The sequence below is a fragment of the Protopterus annectens genome, chromosome 16.part0 (assembly GCF_019279795.1).
Source record: "Protopterus annectens isolate FY-2018-M chromosome 16.part0, PAN1.0, whole genome shotgun sequence".
Lineage (NCBI taxonomy): Eukaryota > Metazoa > Chordata > Ceratodontiformes > Protopteridae > Protopterus > Protopterus annectens.
Window position 1 is genome coordinate 870,816,569 of NC_056750.1, and position 16,157 is coordinate 870,832,725.

The 16,157-nt window shown below is 45.2% G+C and overlaps 1 protein-coding gene across 1 annotated transcript in view; it reads left to right on the forward strand.

The window, feature by feature from the left end:
* Window positions 1–16,157, forward strand: part of NDRG2 (NDRG family member 2) — a 2,287,731-nt gene that overhangs the window by 1,226,419 nt on the left and 1,045,155 nt on the right. The gene's annotated exons all lie outside the window — the stretch shown is intronic.

The following is a 16,157-nucleotide window of genomic DNA, read 5'->3' on the forward strand; positions in this document are numbered from 1 at the left end:
AATATCCCTTTTGGCAACTGGGAAAACACACTACAGGATGCACATACCCCTTTCTAAATGATATCACAATTATGTATGGCTTTGGATGACAGACATGCCACACGTGTTTTGCCCACACAGAATGCCCATGTGTGCGGGTTGTCCCTCACAATAATGCATGACATTGATTAAACCAGTTATGGCAATGCACACATGATGTATGTGTGTGCCAAATACACATATGTACCTGTGACCTTCAATAGTTACCATGTGTGATGCCTGCCACATGTGAATACATGGTATTTGCACAGGGTAACATTATGACGGTGGTCTTCTGTGCAGGTGCTGCATGTGGGATGTGTATATACAGTGTGAGATGTAGATGCTATCAGCCTAGTAGTGAGGGATACACACCTGGTCTGGGGCATATAGTCTACCTGTTGTTGATGTACAGGTGCTGCATGTTTTCACCTGTTGTGGGAGTGGTAAGACGTTATTCCATAGCAATGCAGTGACTGCATGCTAAGAACCGTTCAGCTAGGGTGTTGTAGCTACACTAATTCATTAGTATTCAGTAATATGTCAGAATCCCAGGTGAGGGTCTGATGCCAACCAAGGTCAGGGTTCTACCAGCCTGTGTCACTTGCTCAGTGATCCCTTCCATGTTCCCTGTCATGTATCCCAGTGAGGGACATCCCACATCAGCTGTGGTGGCATGGACAATGACTGAGTCATATGTGTCCATGCATCTGACTGACCTGTATGCTTGTGTTATGTGGTGGACCACAGTGCCCCATGAGCATATCACTGTGACCTACACCTTGTCCAGCCTGGTGAGCATGTTCTCACTGTACTGGACAATAAAAGTACCTAACACAACTGCGGCAGTAGTTTTGTATAGCTGTACAGACTGTGCTTGTTTGACACACAGGATTTTTGTGCTATGTGTTATGCGTGCTGTGTGCAGGCCTAATGTATGCCTGTGTGCCAGCTGCAGAGATGTCTGCCAGTCATGCAGGATGCTATCCTTAGGTGTCACAACTGACCTGTTGTGTTTCCATGCTTGTATTGCTGTCTGTGTAGGTCCACATCAGATTGGCATTGCTGTCACTGTAGTATTTCATGCCACCCGACAGGTTATGCCAGTACTGGGTTCAGAGTGCTTAGTCCACAGTTTGGCCATGTGTTTCCATCTCATACATGTGTTGTACATCCATGGGTAGGGGATAGGGTCGACTGTGTACATGTGGCAGCTGTGACATTACTACATGACACACATATTCCACAACTGTACCATAGAGGTGACTGACAACTGACCTTTGCACATGCTACCATAGTATTGAGATTGCATTGGTGATTAACAGCACATAGGGCCAATGATGAACAAGATACATAGGTCCATAGGTTCATACAGGGATGTCTGCCCAGGGCATGTATCCGCCTAGCCAGAATGTGTGTGGCTTTCAACATGCATTGTAAATCTGTCTTGCTATGCCCTTTTCCAAGGTTAGTATACTGTGCCTCTGTCTCACAGTGACACATAAGTGATACCCAGGGTAACCCTACAATGTCACATCCAGTTATTAATATCACTCTTGAAGATAGTCACTGAGTCACTCTGCCTAACCTCTATTGGGATAATATTCAAGAATGAAGGGAGCCTCTGAGTTGTGAATGTGCCCCTCCAGCATGTCCTATGTATATCACTCCTGAGGTTCAAGTCTTTCCAGCGTGTATCCTGATGGGATCTGGATATTCTGAGGTGCAGCATGGCCATTAAGTGAGGGTTTGACATGTTTTTATATGTCAGGCACAGATTGCCTATGAAGAGGCAGTATGCCACTGAGTAGAGCTGCTGTTTCTTTAACCAGTCAGTATGTGGCATCTGTTTGAGCCCTTTGATCCTCTTGTCGAGCTTCTATGTGGTATTTCCAGTTGCTGCAGGTGTCTGGTAAGGTGCATGCCGACAGGTTCATCATAGTCAATTATGGGCATGATGAGGGATGAGTACAGGGGCACAATGTCCTCCCCTGATCTACATGTGAATCCCATCATGATGATGTGGCCCATATAACATGTTTTCCTAACCACTTTGTCCATGTTGTTGTCAAATGGTAGAATGCTATCAACCTGTGTACCCCAAGGTCCATAATTCCTTCGTCTGCACTTAATGGATTAACACATATGTGGTACTTTGTGGTCACTTTGTGTTTGACAAAGGGGATGACTATACGCTTTCTGTCATTCACCTTGAGCATGGCTGTGGCACAAGTCGTGTGTTTGCAAGAGGCCCTTTTGGAGGATGCGTGTGTTAGCTGGAGAGTTGATTATGGTGTCCGGTTTGCAGTCACCTGCGACTTGCTCAGCCACAGTACTTCCATGTTGGCCTGTACCTCTGATAAATATATACTGAACAAGACAGATCCCAGGGCTGAGCCTTGTGGGACACCACTTGTAACTGGTTTGGAGGTTGACATGGCTCCAGCAATTCTAACCATGTGTGTTCTGCCCTTGAGCCACTGTGCAATATATGTAGTGACATAGGGGTTAATATGTACACTGGTGAGCTTCCCTAGAATGCACAAGTGGGGTATTGTATCAAAGGCTTATGCAAGGTCCAGGTAGGCTGTGTAGACCTCCTTCCCCTTGACAGTGGCCTTGGTGACTGTTTCAAAGAAATCAAACAGGTTTGAGAGGCAGGATCTGCCATTAACAAAGCCAAACTGTGTATGGTGACATGTCTGTAGGTCCCCAATATCTATATATGTGAGGTTCATGATGATCCTTGCCATAGCTTTGCAGGCAAAGCTAGTCAGACATATGGGGCGAATAGTGTCCAGGATCCGTTAAGGCACCACCTGAATGTAGAGGGACCACTGTTGCTGTACGCCACTCTTTGGCCACATATCGTGTAGTAAGGCTGGGATTGAACAGTAGTGTTATGTCTGGGTGTAGCTCTTCTTGTGGTTCTTGTAGGACACAGCCCGGGACACTGTCTGGTCCCATTGATGCAGTGTTTATTGCTTTGGGAAGGGCATCTCTTACCTGAGCATCTGTGATGTCAGGGGGGGCAGCACTCTGCCGCGAGACATATTTGCCCTTTTGGTGTGGTGGGGGGGAGAAGGCAGCAGTGAACCTGTCCACTAGGATGATGGCAATGTCTGTGTGTTTTGTATTTCGTGTGACATCTTGGATTACCTCTGAGCATATCTGGGTAGTACCACCCAGGTTCCTAACATAACTACAGAAAGCCTTGTGATTATCCTCAGTGGCTTGTGGAATCTTCTCTCAAAGATGGCCTTAGACAATCGTATGGGTGCCTGTAGTTGTCTTCCAATACTCATCAGTGATGCCTTCACATTTTGGGAGTTTGTTGTATCATGTAGTGGCGTCATCCTTCTATTGTATAGTGTGTTTATGGCTGGTGTCCGGCACACAGGACGTCTGCCTTTGGAGAATTGGGTCATGCTTTCATATGTGGTTTCATGATCCATGCATTCCTGAATGTGTCCATAGAATGCCTTTATACAGGTATCTGCAGTCTGGTCCATATTTTCAACAGGCCTGGGGCCTTTGAAGGTTTCCACATCATTTATAAGGGGTGTGAACTTGCTTGACATGAGCTGTTGACAGATGTGCCGCCCTCCAGACTGAGCAAGGTGAGGGTCACATTTAGCTACCTGTCGGGTGATAGAATGTGCCACATAACACAGGCACACAGGTCACTCCACAGCAAGTACAACTATGAGGCAGTCATTGTCCATGCTGGTGTAAACAACCTGAGACGTACCTCCCTGGACCACATGGAAAGATACACAGAGGAGCTCTTACAGCACCCTCTCAAACTCAGGACTCCCACACAGCCTTCATGCTCACACAGGAGAGTATAGATTTCTCTGCAAACACCATCATACTGGGTGACGTCAGCTACCCAAACATAGACTGTGAACATTACACAAGCCACAATACCCAAGCTCTAGGGTTCCCATAGATCAGACATTCTTTAGCTATGGAACAGGTAATCAACCTTCCCACAAGAGGGGCAGATATACTAGACCTGATCATCACAAACATGAGTACAAAATGCTCACCACTGGGAGTATATCCCTCGTTGTTGCAATCAAACCATATACTAATCACACTGGAGTACTGGATCCCCCACATATGCAAACCTCGAACACATCGATGTGTGTATGGGAAATGCCCCTATTAGCAACTGTGACAGTACAGTACAGGATGCAGATCCCCCTTTTGAAACACTGATGATGTCAGGACTCTATAACTATATTACCTGTATTAAAGTCCTCCAGTAATTCGCATAGCGCGCTCTGCTAATGCGTCTTTCTCCAGTGTCATACCATAGTTAGGTAGGGGTTTGAATCCTGCAAAGGGAATGTATGTGTGTTAGTATGAGTGGTGTTTATGTGTGTGCACTATGCTGGGAGGGATAAGTGCCTTTTGCCAACTGGGAGAACACACTACAGGGTGCACATCCCTCCTCCTACACACAGATGATGTCAGCACCCTCTAAGTACAGCATTAAAAAGGATTTCTCCAACTACTGCAAATAGCACACTCTGCTAATGTGTCTGCTTCTACTGTCATAACACAGTTAGGTATGGGTTTGAATCTTGCAAATGGAAAGTATGTGTTTTACTGTGGGTGGGGTTAGTGTGTGTGCACAATGATGGGGGTGGGATGTGGCTTTTGCCACATGGGGCTATACACTGCAGGGTGCACATTACCCTTAACAAGCAGTGATGTTGACAGCACCTTATACAAACAAAACTACAAAAGAGAAGGTGGTGGTACCAATAACACATGTAAGGTAACACTTCTTCAAGTAATGTCCACAAAACGAAGTAGGATAATCAAACAATTCTTTTATTCTATACAAACAACATGACAACAGACAACTGCCAGTACTCAGTATAGTGTTACATGCTACTGTAACACGCACATGTACCAGAATATACCTAGATAGTGTTTTGAAGCCTGAATGTGGCAAGTGTGTGGATGTGGGATGTGTCTGTGTGTGCATTTCCGTATGGGAAACATGTTTGATGTGGCAATCAGGGTACCACAGTACCTGATGCACATTACATTTTTGAACTGATGAGGTTGCCTGCACTCTGCGAGTACAGGTAGAGAAGAGGAAGTCGGTAGTAAACAACATAGTGCACTTCTCAAATGTGTACCTGTCATGTATCGACAGCTACTCATGTAGGGTAATAAATAATGGGAATGGCAGGTGAGCGTGTGCTTGTGTGGGGGTAGCAGGGTGTGTGTAAATGCATGTGTGACAGAACAGATACATATAGCTGAATCTACATAACAGCACATGATGCGCATTCCCATAGTCAATGTTAGCATGTGATGGTGTGCAGCTGGTACACTTTGGTAAGTAGTATGGGTGCAGATAACAATTGAGGACATTCATACAGTTACTGCAGCAGGACTGCTGGAATATACACACAATCATAGTGGAACAGTGAACAGTTACCAACATGTTACTACTTATACACATCTATGTAGTCACCCTGTGCATCAGCAAGGTGTTTACCTTTTCCTGCACCAATGTTGTAGTATGCAGGAGGTGGCACAGTGTCATCATATGCACAGGGTGTGGGTTAGGTATGCCCAAGCCAGCCACTGGTGACACCAATTGACATGTGTGTGTATGTGTGTTTGTGAGGGGCAGCAGTACAGGGTGGACCATTGTTGGTGCAGTGTGTGTGTGTATGTGTTTGCCCTAGGTGTTAGGTTTCTGCATGTGTGTAAGCACGCACACAGTCCCACATAATGGCTGCCATGTACAGGGTTTTGTGGACAGCCACAGACTGCACCTGTCAGGTCATCCAGATCAGTGTCTGTGGGCACGGACACGGTACCTGTGCCTGGCAGGGGTGCTACGGGCCATATCCGGTACTAACCCAGACTGGGTACTGTCATCTGAAGCGGGTGTGTGTTGACTGGACACAGTTCCCTGTTGGGACTGTCCAGAGCCACGTGCACATGGTCTCCTGGGGCGTCTTGATGACAGCACAGACCCAGCATTGCTGGGGCTGGTGCTGGCACTTGAGGTGCATGAGTGGGCCTGTTGTCGTCCGCGGCCACTGCCAGCTGGTGCTGTTGCTGGCATACGGCCACATCGACGTCGCAAACGCACACCATCGCCCTGGCCCATGGACATCTGGTTGTGGAGCAGCTGTTGTATGCCCCCACAATGTCTGTCAACGACATCTGTGAAATTATGGATAGCATTCGCAACGTCACGCATGCCGTCCGTCATGGCTGTGCGACATGCTGTCAGCTCCCTCAGACCCTGTCTGGTGTACCTTTCCATACGTGCCTGTGCCTGCATGACAGTTCGAAACATAGTGGAGGTTGACATACCTCCTTGGGCACGTCGGCCAGAGGCAGTACGGCCACGGATGCCCCCATGAGAACCCATGGGCGACTGTCTGCGTGGTACCATTGGAGGCCCCTGCTCATGGCTGCCTTGTGGGGATGCATGTACCACAGGTACCACATTACCCTGATCTATGCCCACTGCTGACTGTCCATCACCTAGGGACAATGGTGACAAAGGATGTAACGGCAGGATGACTGTGCACATTGATGGGGTTGACAGCTATGTACTGTCAATTGGCTGACCAATGGTGGACCCAGACACACCTTCCTGCACCATTACAGACATTTCCTCATCATCAGTACCTGGGGCACAAGATTCAGGTTCCCTGCTGCAGGTCACCAGAGCAGCACCAGAACCTACGGGAGGAAAACATGGAACACAGATTACAGTCTCAATACATATTTGAAAGAGATGCACTTCAATACTAATGCACACATTCAGAAATGGACACATGCACTCATGGACACTAACACATATGCACACATGGACACAGGCACACTCGCACACATGCACACCCCACAGTAAACACACACATCAGTACCGTGTTACACTACTCTTAATTTAGTACAACTGGTTATTACAGTTATTATTAACACACTCACCAGCATGTCTACTACAGCATTACACTACTCTTACTAGTATTATAAATTGTTTTTCAGGTAATGTTAAACACACTCACCAGCATGTATGGCCTGCCTCGTTGCTAGATGGGAGGGACCTGGAAATATGAAGAAAGTAATGTCAGTGGGCACAAGTGTGCCATTTGTTTTGCATATGATACAGTACAGTAGTACACTAGTTCCCTTATACACATCAGCTGCTCATAATGTCTGTATCACACATGCACAATTACATATCGTGATGACAGATACATACCACATGCACACCTTATGCGTGCATGAAGTAACAGTGTACAGAATAGTCATATGTATATACCATGAGTTAACTCTAATCTCACCCTTACCTCTCTTCAAACGACAACTCAAACTGTACTTCCAAACCCACTGGCTTTGTTCTTGTAGTACTGCAGGCTAACGTCCCTCTCCCTACCCTCTCTTTACCTTTAACTCCTCATTGTGCATTAAAACTAGCTTCTACCCTGTTTCTTTCACCTTGATGTCCTTCTATGCTCTGACCTACTTCTCCCATCTCTCCCACCTCCTCTTGACTGTCTTCCTTCTTTTCCTCACTTCCCTTCTTGACTCCTGCCTCTATTATTTTATCTTTCATACTCCTTCTACTTCTCTACCCTTCTGAGCCCTAACTATTATCTATATGGCTTTTGCCTTATTGCATAACCGTTATGTTTTGGGTAGAATTGCTTTGAAACCGACAGTACATTGTGTATGACTCTAAACTGTTTGAGTTCCTTAAATGTATGTTGATTTAATTAACAGGCTGGTGTATATTTCTATTATGTTGGCTGTCTGTATTAACAACTTGTCTGTCTGCCTTTATTATGTTATGTGTGGAGCTTTTCTCCCCAGGCCTCTACTGAAAATGGACATATATCCAGCTAGACTATCTTGGTCAACAAATGTAAAAGTAATAACAATAAATGAATATGGCATCTTACCTGCACGCTCGGTGTCTTGCTGCTGTGTGGATCCAACCTCCATCATGATGCATGACTGTTGCTGTTGTTGTTCTGGGGCTGGATCCACAACACTTAGCAGTAGCCCCTCCTGTCTGGTGAGGGGGGGATGTGTGGCCACCCCCCCACCTGTGGCAACCTGTTGCCTGCGGATATCTGCAGCACGCTGGCGGACATTTCTAATCAAATCACTGCAGTGATGTCTCACCTGCTCATATGTCCTATCATGCATGCCAACATCATTTATCCTGCTAACTAGGTTTTGCCACAGTGCAGACCTCTCCTGCTGATTCTGGGTGGTGCTTGAGAACAGCATGGCATAGTCACGCACCAGGCTCTGGTGAATCACGTCATCCTCTGCAGCAGAATATGCGGGGTTCCTTTTTTGGAGCCATGTTAACCTGGAAAGGTACACAAACAGGTTATCAGCATAGTATCTCAGCAATACATGGTACACATTCTATACAGGGAGTATTAAATTGTACTTATTACTGCTTGGTTGTAACTTGATTACAGTGTAGCTATCATTCTAAGTCATTTGGACTAAGCACTTGGCCTTCAGACCAGTTGTTTTACATTAGGGAGGTTTGTGGCAAGCACTGTGGTGGCAGGACATATATCTTTCATCCGTTGAAGTTGGGAACTGCTGATTGTGGGCCCAGTGTACAAGTGTATTAGTTCTGGTATAGGCAGTTGGCCTTCAGGCCAGTTATTTAACATTAACAAGGTTTGTGGTCTGCACTCGTGTGTGACAATAGGCTGTACTCTGCCATTCATAGCTGGGGACATCTGGTTTCAGGTTTATAGTGCCTGCATATTTGAGCTGTATCTTACTGACATTGGTACACCTTGTTTGCTGTAGCAAACACTACATCCAGGCTTCCTGAATCTAGCTTTGTTTATATGCTTGTTATTTGTTAGCTTGTTATTTCACTGGTATGCTACTTCCACATAATACACAGCTTCTCAACACTTCTGTGACTCACTACTGATATCTGCATTGCTTACTGTACGTATTTCCATGTTACACATGACAGCAAGTGACTGCTTGTCATTGTTGCATTTACTTAATTGTGACACATTGCACTTAGGTTACCTGGCACTTGCTCACTGACGCTTTTATATCAGTCAGCAGTAGTAGGTAATATCAGTACACCCTCACTCCCCACTGGACCTTGTTTTCAATTATTACGGAATTCACAATAGTATTCTAGCATGTCCAAAGGTCAGTTGTCAGTTCCCTCCTCAGTCCAGCTGGTGAGTGTGGTACTCCAGAGACAATGTTAGAACAGCTGCATGTACACAGACAACCCCCTCCTAACAACAAATTCAAACTCATGTGAGTGATGCAACCATATACCAAACTGGAGGCTAGGCTCTGTCTACTCAATACCACCATAACCAGTCAGGTGGCGAAGGAAACCACACTCACTACACTTCCAGTCTCACATAGACCTACCACGACAGCAGAACTAACACATGATCACACATGAACATACTCGTAGGCTCGGACTACAGGTCTGCCTACGCAGCAGAGACCTCCTAAGCAGACACTCAGGCAACCACTACCACGGAAACAAACACGTGCAACACATATCACACAAAGCCAATGTGCTGAACACTCACAGCCATTAACAGTAAGCAACACACCTCATACACCTGTACTAGGTGCCTCTATCATCAGGCACACTGACATCACGTTCACCAGGCTTAACGAGGTGAGGGTCACGGTGTGCAGCCTGTCAGGCACTATGACCTGCCACATAACACAAACACTCAGGTAACCCCAAGGCAAGTACAGGTATGACTCAGTCAATGTCCATGCTGGTGTGAATGACCTGACACATACCTCCCTGGACTACATGACATGAGACAGTACGGAGCTCTCTGAGCACGTAGCCCAAGACAGTTTGACCCTGACCTTGAGTAGCATCCTACCCTCACCAAGAACGATGCCACAATATCAAGGCACGATGATACCTTCCAACAATTGACTGACATACTGGTGTCATTCACAGGTGTGCCAATGCCTGCCATCTTGGGGTGGTATACTTTGCTAGGGACAGCTTGCACCTGTCAGCCCTGTCCTATTGGAATTTGGCGGAGCCTCTTGCTACACCCATAGTGCCTGTATTAGGCAAGGCTCATAAGGCAAACCCACATCCATTTGTATCACAAAGGATGAGGAAGTAAGAGTAATGCTACTCAACACCGGATGTCTAGACCTCAGGATGCACGCACTCAAAACCCTACTTAGCATTATGGACATCGATATCTGTGCAGTAAAATAAACCTGTTTCAGGTTTCACAGGAGCACACCAGTACTACCAAGTTATAGCTGTTACCATTCTTGTCGGCCCCAACACTTGAACAAGGGAGGGGGAGTATCAATATTCAAGCAGATTCCCACGCCTCCACATTGGTGGCAAAGTACAACATAGGTGTTAAGCCATTGAGTACAGAATACGTAGTTGGGGACCTGGGGAAGAAACATGGTAGCAGTCTGTCATTTGTCAACCACATGGCCAACGTGGATTGAAAGACATGTTATATAGCCCAGCTAATCATGAGGGATTCACATGTATGGCAGGGGAGGTCATTGTGCCTCTTTACTCATCCATCATCAGGCCTATAATTGCGTACAATGCACCTTTTGGGATGTACCTAACCAGACACCTACAGCAACTGGTACAGGACAACAGTACCTCATCAAGAGGATGCAATGGCTCAAACAGATGTCATATGCTGCCCAGGTAAAGGAAATCCAGCTGGACTCAGTGGCATACTGCCTGTTCAGAGGCAATCTGTGCGTGCCATATACAGCCATGTCCTACCCAGCAGTAATGAACATGCTGCACCTCATTCAATCAGAGTCTCATACAGCCACATGCTCAGGAGACCTGAACCTCAGCACTGACATACATGGACATGCTGGAGGGGCATATTCCTAACCAAGAGGCTCCCTTCACTCTGTAATGAGCTTACACTACAGGTTAGGCAGAGTCCCTCATTGACTCTCTTCCATAGGAATCTGGATGAGTGGATGGAGATCATAGTTGTACCCCAGGTATCACTTCTATGTCACTGTTAGACAGAGGCACAGTATACTAACGTCGGACAAGGGCATAGCAGCATAACTTGTAATTGGGTGGCGAAAGACAAACACATTCTACTAGGCTTATCAATGCCCTAGGGCAAATAGCCTAGTATGAACCTATGAACATGTGTGTACTGCTATAGTACTTCTGCCATATGTTGCATGTGTGTGTATTGTGGGGGATGCACAGGTAACGGCCAGATATTTCTGCACAGGCGACACGTCTGACACACTCTGGGTGCCATCCAACCCTGTGATGTGGACACACATTACTCAGCCTGGATAGACATATCCCAACAACACCACAAGCACAGTACACTACCTTGCTATGTATGCATGTAATTACACAGTTATTCAGTAGTTATGACAGTGATGCTATCCATGCAGCCCATTGGGCCAGTGGAAGCCACAACACACACCGCCGACACCTTTGCATATGCTTACCACAGCCATCCCACATACTGCATGTACTGTGCACACACATATCTAACCCAGAACATCTGCACACCACTTATTAATCCTGTCCAGTGGACTACAGATACAGGCACATTGTATAACAATAGCAGGAGGCTACTGCAGCACAGAGCAGATTCACATGAAGGCAAGGCATCTGTGGTCAGCAGTGTTAAGATGCTTCACATTCACCAAATGCACAGATATTGGCAACATTGTTGCAGACAGTTTAGGTGCAGGTACCCCCCCCCCATTCTCCTACACATGTGGTATTAGTTATCCCAGACGAATGTAACCTCCTTATCCTCTCACATGTCCAGGTGAGAGCCACCCTCAACATTGCAGAACACATAGCATTACTGTTACGAAATGGTATCCCTGGATGTGTGATACGTTCACCCCTAGAGGACATAGCACCACATTACAGACTGATATTAATCCCTGGCCGTACTACAGGATATGTACCTGAACAGTGCAATACATACACAGTGGTCCCACACCAATGAGGAGTAACCTCTACTGACCCTGGTAACTACTGCATCATATGCACAACTGGCCTTGTGTTCTAAGCTATGGAAGTTTTAAGTGTGGGCAACATGTACAGCAATATTACATATGTATATATTTCAGGACTATGTACACACAACCTATCTCATGGACATAGCTATAGATAGTGAACTATGATACATTTGGAGGTTTCACAGTAAACACAGTATTAACCTGCTACTTTGCATTACCTGTGTTTGTGGCAGCTGTTGCTGTGTCAGTGGTGCTGCTTGCTGTTTTCTGCTGCTGCTGCTGCTGCTGGTTTTGCTGCTGGCAGTCTGTATATTTTCTTATTTCTGTCTCTCTCTCTCTCTTTCTCATTAGGTTTGTGCAATGACTGTATTGCATGTGTGGAGTGTGGGTACTGAATGCTTTTGTAGGTATCTGCATAGGCCCATGTGATGGCCTCTGCACCAATTGTAAGGCAGCATTGGCTAATTGCATACAGCCAGTTGTGTACTGATTGCATGTCTCACTGTGATTTCAGGACAGTGCTATAAAAAAGTATGTGAGATAGGCGTTGCCCTTTCAGATTGTAAGGGCGTGGACCATGCTGGTATGCTGTTGGAAAATGTTCTGTGAGTGTGAAGATTAGTACATCTCTCATGCTTCATGCTGTGTTGTGAATTCAGGTTGCTGCATTTCTCCCATCTGTTCCCTGTAGTGAGTGTGTATGCATACTGACACCCACAACTATATTTATTATGTATTGCTATATATACATATGTGTACATATACATACTGTCATATATGTACATTAGTTGACAATATTGGGTACAAGCTAACAATTTTCAGGGCTGTTTCTGTTAACACTACACTAGTATGGGAACCCAGTAATTGGGACTATAAAAGTCTGTCTGACATGCTTTGGGTAGGACACATCCTATATTGCCTTTATCTTCATTCCTACTATTACATGTTCCACTTATTTAGCACTATATTCCTGTATGAGAGTCATGGCTTACTGGTAGGTCATACAGACTAGTGTTACAATGGTCTTGTGGTAGGGCCTACTAGTATGCTTGTATTTTGCTTTCAAATTGAGTACAGGGTCTATCAATCACAGTGCTGGAGGCACCTTCCGGCAGTTAAGGGGCTAGTAGGTCTCATAGGAGCCAGGCTGTGTTGCAGATTCTGGCTGCTGCATTTATCTTCACTGTTTCCTGTAGTGAGTTTGTATGGATACTGACACCTACAACTATATTTCATATGTATTAATGTATATTTATATGTATGTATGTGTACATATACATACCTTCATATATGTACATTACCTTACATTATTATGTACAAGCTGACAATTAGCAGGGCTGTTTCTGTTAACACTGAACTAGTGTGGGAATCCAGTAATTCGGCCATTAAAACTCTACCTGAAATGCTTTGGGTAGTACACCTCCTATATTGCCTTTATATTGATTCCTACTGTTACATGTTATATTTATTTTAGCACGATGTTCTCATATGGCTTATTGGTAGGTCATACAAACTAATGTTACCAAGGTCCTGGGTTTGAGACTGGCAGTGGGAATTTATTTTTCTTTCCAAACCTTCAAAATGAGTACAGGACCTGTCAATCAAAGTGCTGAAGCCACTTTTAAGCAGTTAAAAGGGTTAGTGGGTCTCAGAGGGGTCAGGCTGTGTTGCAGATTCTGGCTGCTGCATTTATCTTCACTGTCTCCTGTAGTGAGTGTGTATGGATACTGACACCTACGACTATATTTCATATGTATTACTATATATTTGTATATATGTATGTGTACATATACATACCTTCTTATGTGTACATTACCTTACATTATTATGTACAAGCGAACAATTAGTAGGGCTGTTTCTGTTAACACTGAACTAGTGTGGGAATCCAGTAATTCGGCCATTAAAACTCTACCTGAAATGCATTGGGTAGTACACCTCCTATATTGCCTTTATATTGATTCCTACTATTACATGTTATATTTATTTTAGCACTATGTTCTTGTATGGCAGTCATGGCTTAGTGGTAGGTCATACAGACTAATGTTACCAAGGTCCTGGGTTCGAGACTGGCAGTGGGAATTTATTTTTCTTTCCAGGTTTTCAAAATGAGTACAGGACCTGCCAATCAAAGTGCCATAAAGGCACTTTTAAGCACTTATAACCAGGTCTGCGCTCGTTTGCACGGAGCTCACGCATGCGCACTGGCGTTGAGCTCTGCTAACACACGCGCACACCTGCGCTATTTTCTTTGAAAGAAAAGAAAAAGGGGTGACAGGAAAGTGGTGAAAAAGGGGTCACAAAGAGGGTAAGACAGTAGGGAAACAAGCGTGGGATTTGCAGGAAGGATGTAGGTAAGGCCCATTGATGCCCATGTCTTTCGCAGCAACAGCTGTGTATTTCCATGTATTTTGGTGAGACATTTGAAACCTTCCACCCCTGAGAGAGGTGTCAGGACAACATTAATGTTTGTTGTAAAGCCAATTGTAATTAACAGTTTAATTGTCAAGCGGACATGTGTGCAACATGGACAGCTATGTATGGGGCGTAATTTTTTTGTGGGTACAGAGTGCCCTTTTTTTTTTTTTCAGGTGAGAGTGGTATGTCAGGTGAAGGAAGTCGGTATAGCTGGGGAGGTAGGTTGGGTAGGTTAACAGACAAGACAGACAAGACGCATACAGGGGCGGTGTATGACACACTTGGGGGGGTTACACAATTGACGGGGACGGAGGTTGGGATATCCAAGACGCATGAGCCCACATATGGCAACAGTGGAACTGATATCCCCACCCATAGGCAGTTGCCACTGTTCCTTCACAGCCCAGGACGGGGCTGTGCTGGGGGCTGTGTAGGTGGGGCAAAGGGCAGGGCCGTTAGCTGTGCCACATGAGCCTCAAGCTGGCGTAGGGGCCCAAGAACGGAGTCTTGGATCTCCCTTCGTACCACAGACCAGACACCTTGGAGGGTGAGTGGACGAACTCCTCCGGCCACGCTTGCAGAGGGGGGACAGGCCCCATCCCCTGCAGCACTTCCACCTGAAGGTGGCACAGGGCCACCGGAGGAGGGTCCGGCCTGGGCACTAGTGCCAGGTGCAGTCGCCAGCTGAGGTGGGAGAGGTGGGTCCGCTGGGACCTGCCTTCCCAAGCGTTCTAGGTTTGTGAGTAGTTATGTTAGTTTGGGTTAGTGCCATATTATTCCATTCAGATTAGTTGTAACAGCATGCATTGGTATTCCCATTAAACAAACACCCAGATATTAACACCATTGAACAAGAGGCATATCAATATCACATGCATTATTTGAACGGAAATACACAATCAAACAACATGCAGGGTTGATTAATGGCAACAGGCCATCAGGTTTGCAGGTATGAACAGGGCACATGCACGAACAGACATGCATATATTTTTGAAACGGACAAATGTCCATGGTTAATGAAATGTTCACATACCAATATTTAGTGGGTGTTTTTATATGGAATTATAGGGTTGGGTGGAGATAGAAAGTGATGACACATTCATAAGTTACACATTGATATACATTTGTAATAGGTACACAATTAAGTTGAGGCTGATGTTTCAAAATGATTTTTATTTGACTGTCATGCTACACCTGTTACAAATACATCACTATCCTACTTATTTTGAATTTGATCAGATACATCATCCTGCTACACTTTGATGACAGGACAGGGGACAACTATGGCTGTTTAGTCTGTCAGATAATCATTCATTCTATCTGCAAATTGTTTACTATTATCACCATATACAGATTTTGGCCTAGACATTCCAGATTCAGACACACTGAAATCAGTTTGGGATGTTAATTTGTACTTCACACATGCATTTAGTTCCGTAGAAACACACTGAGGCTTATATATTCAGGGGTTATTACTACTTTATTTATTCATACATGACCCTTTCTGTCAGTCTCACACATCCTGTAACTTCACAGTTCAGGTTGGTACTTCTAGGCTTTATTCACATATTAGACCTGTGGTGATTCAAACACTTTCCAACAGCCTCACTTCTGTCATGATTCAGCATTTCAACAGGGGATAAATCTCACATGTGACTACCTCAGATTCTGAAGCTGTACTCTGG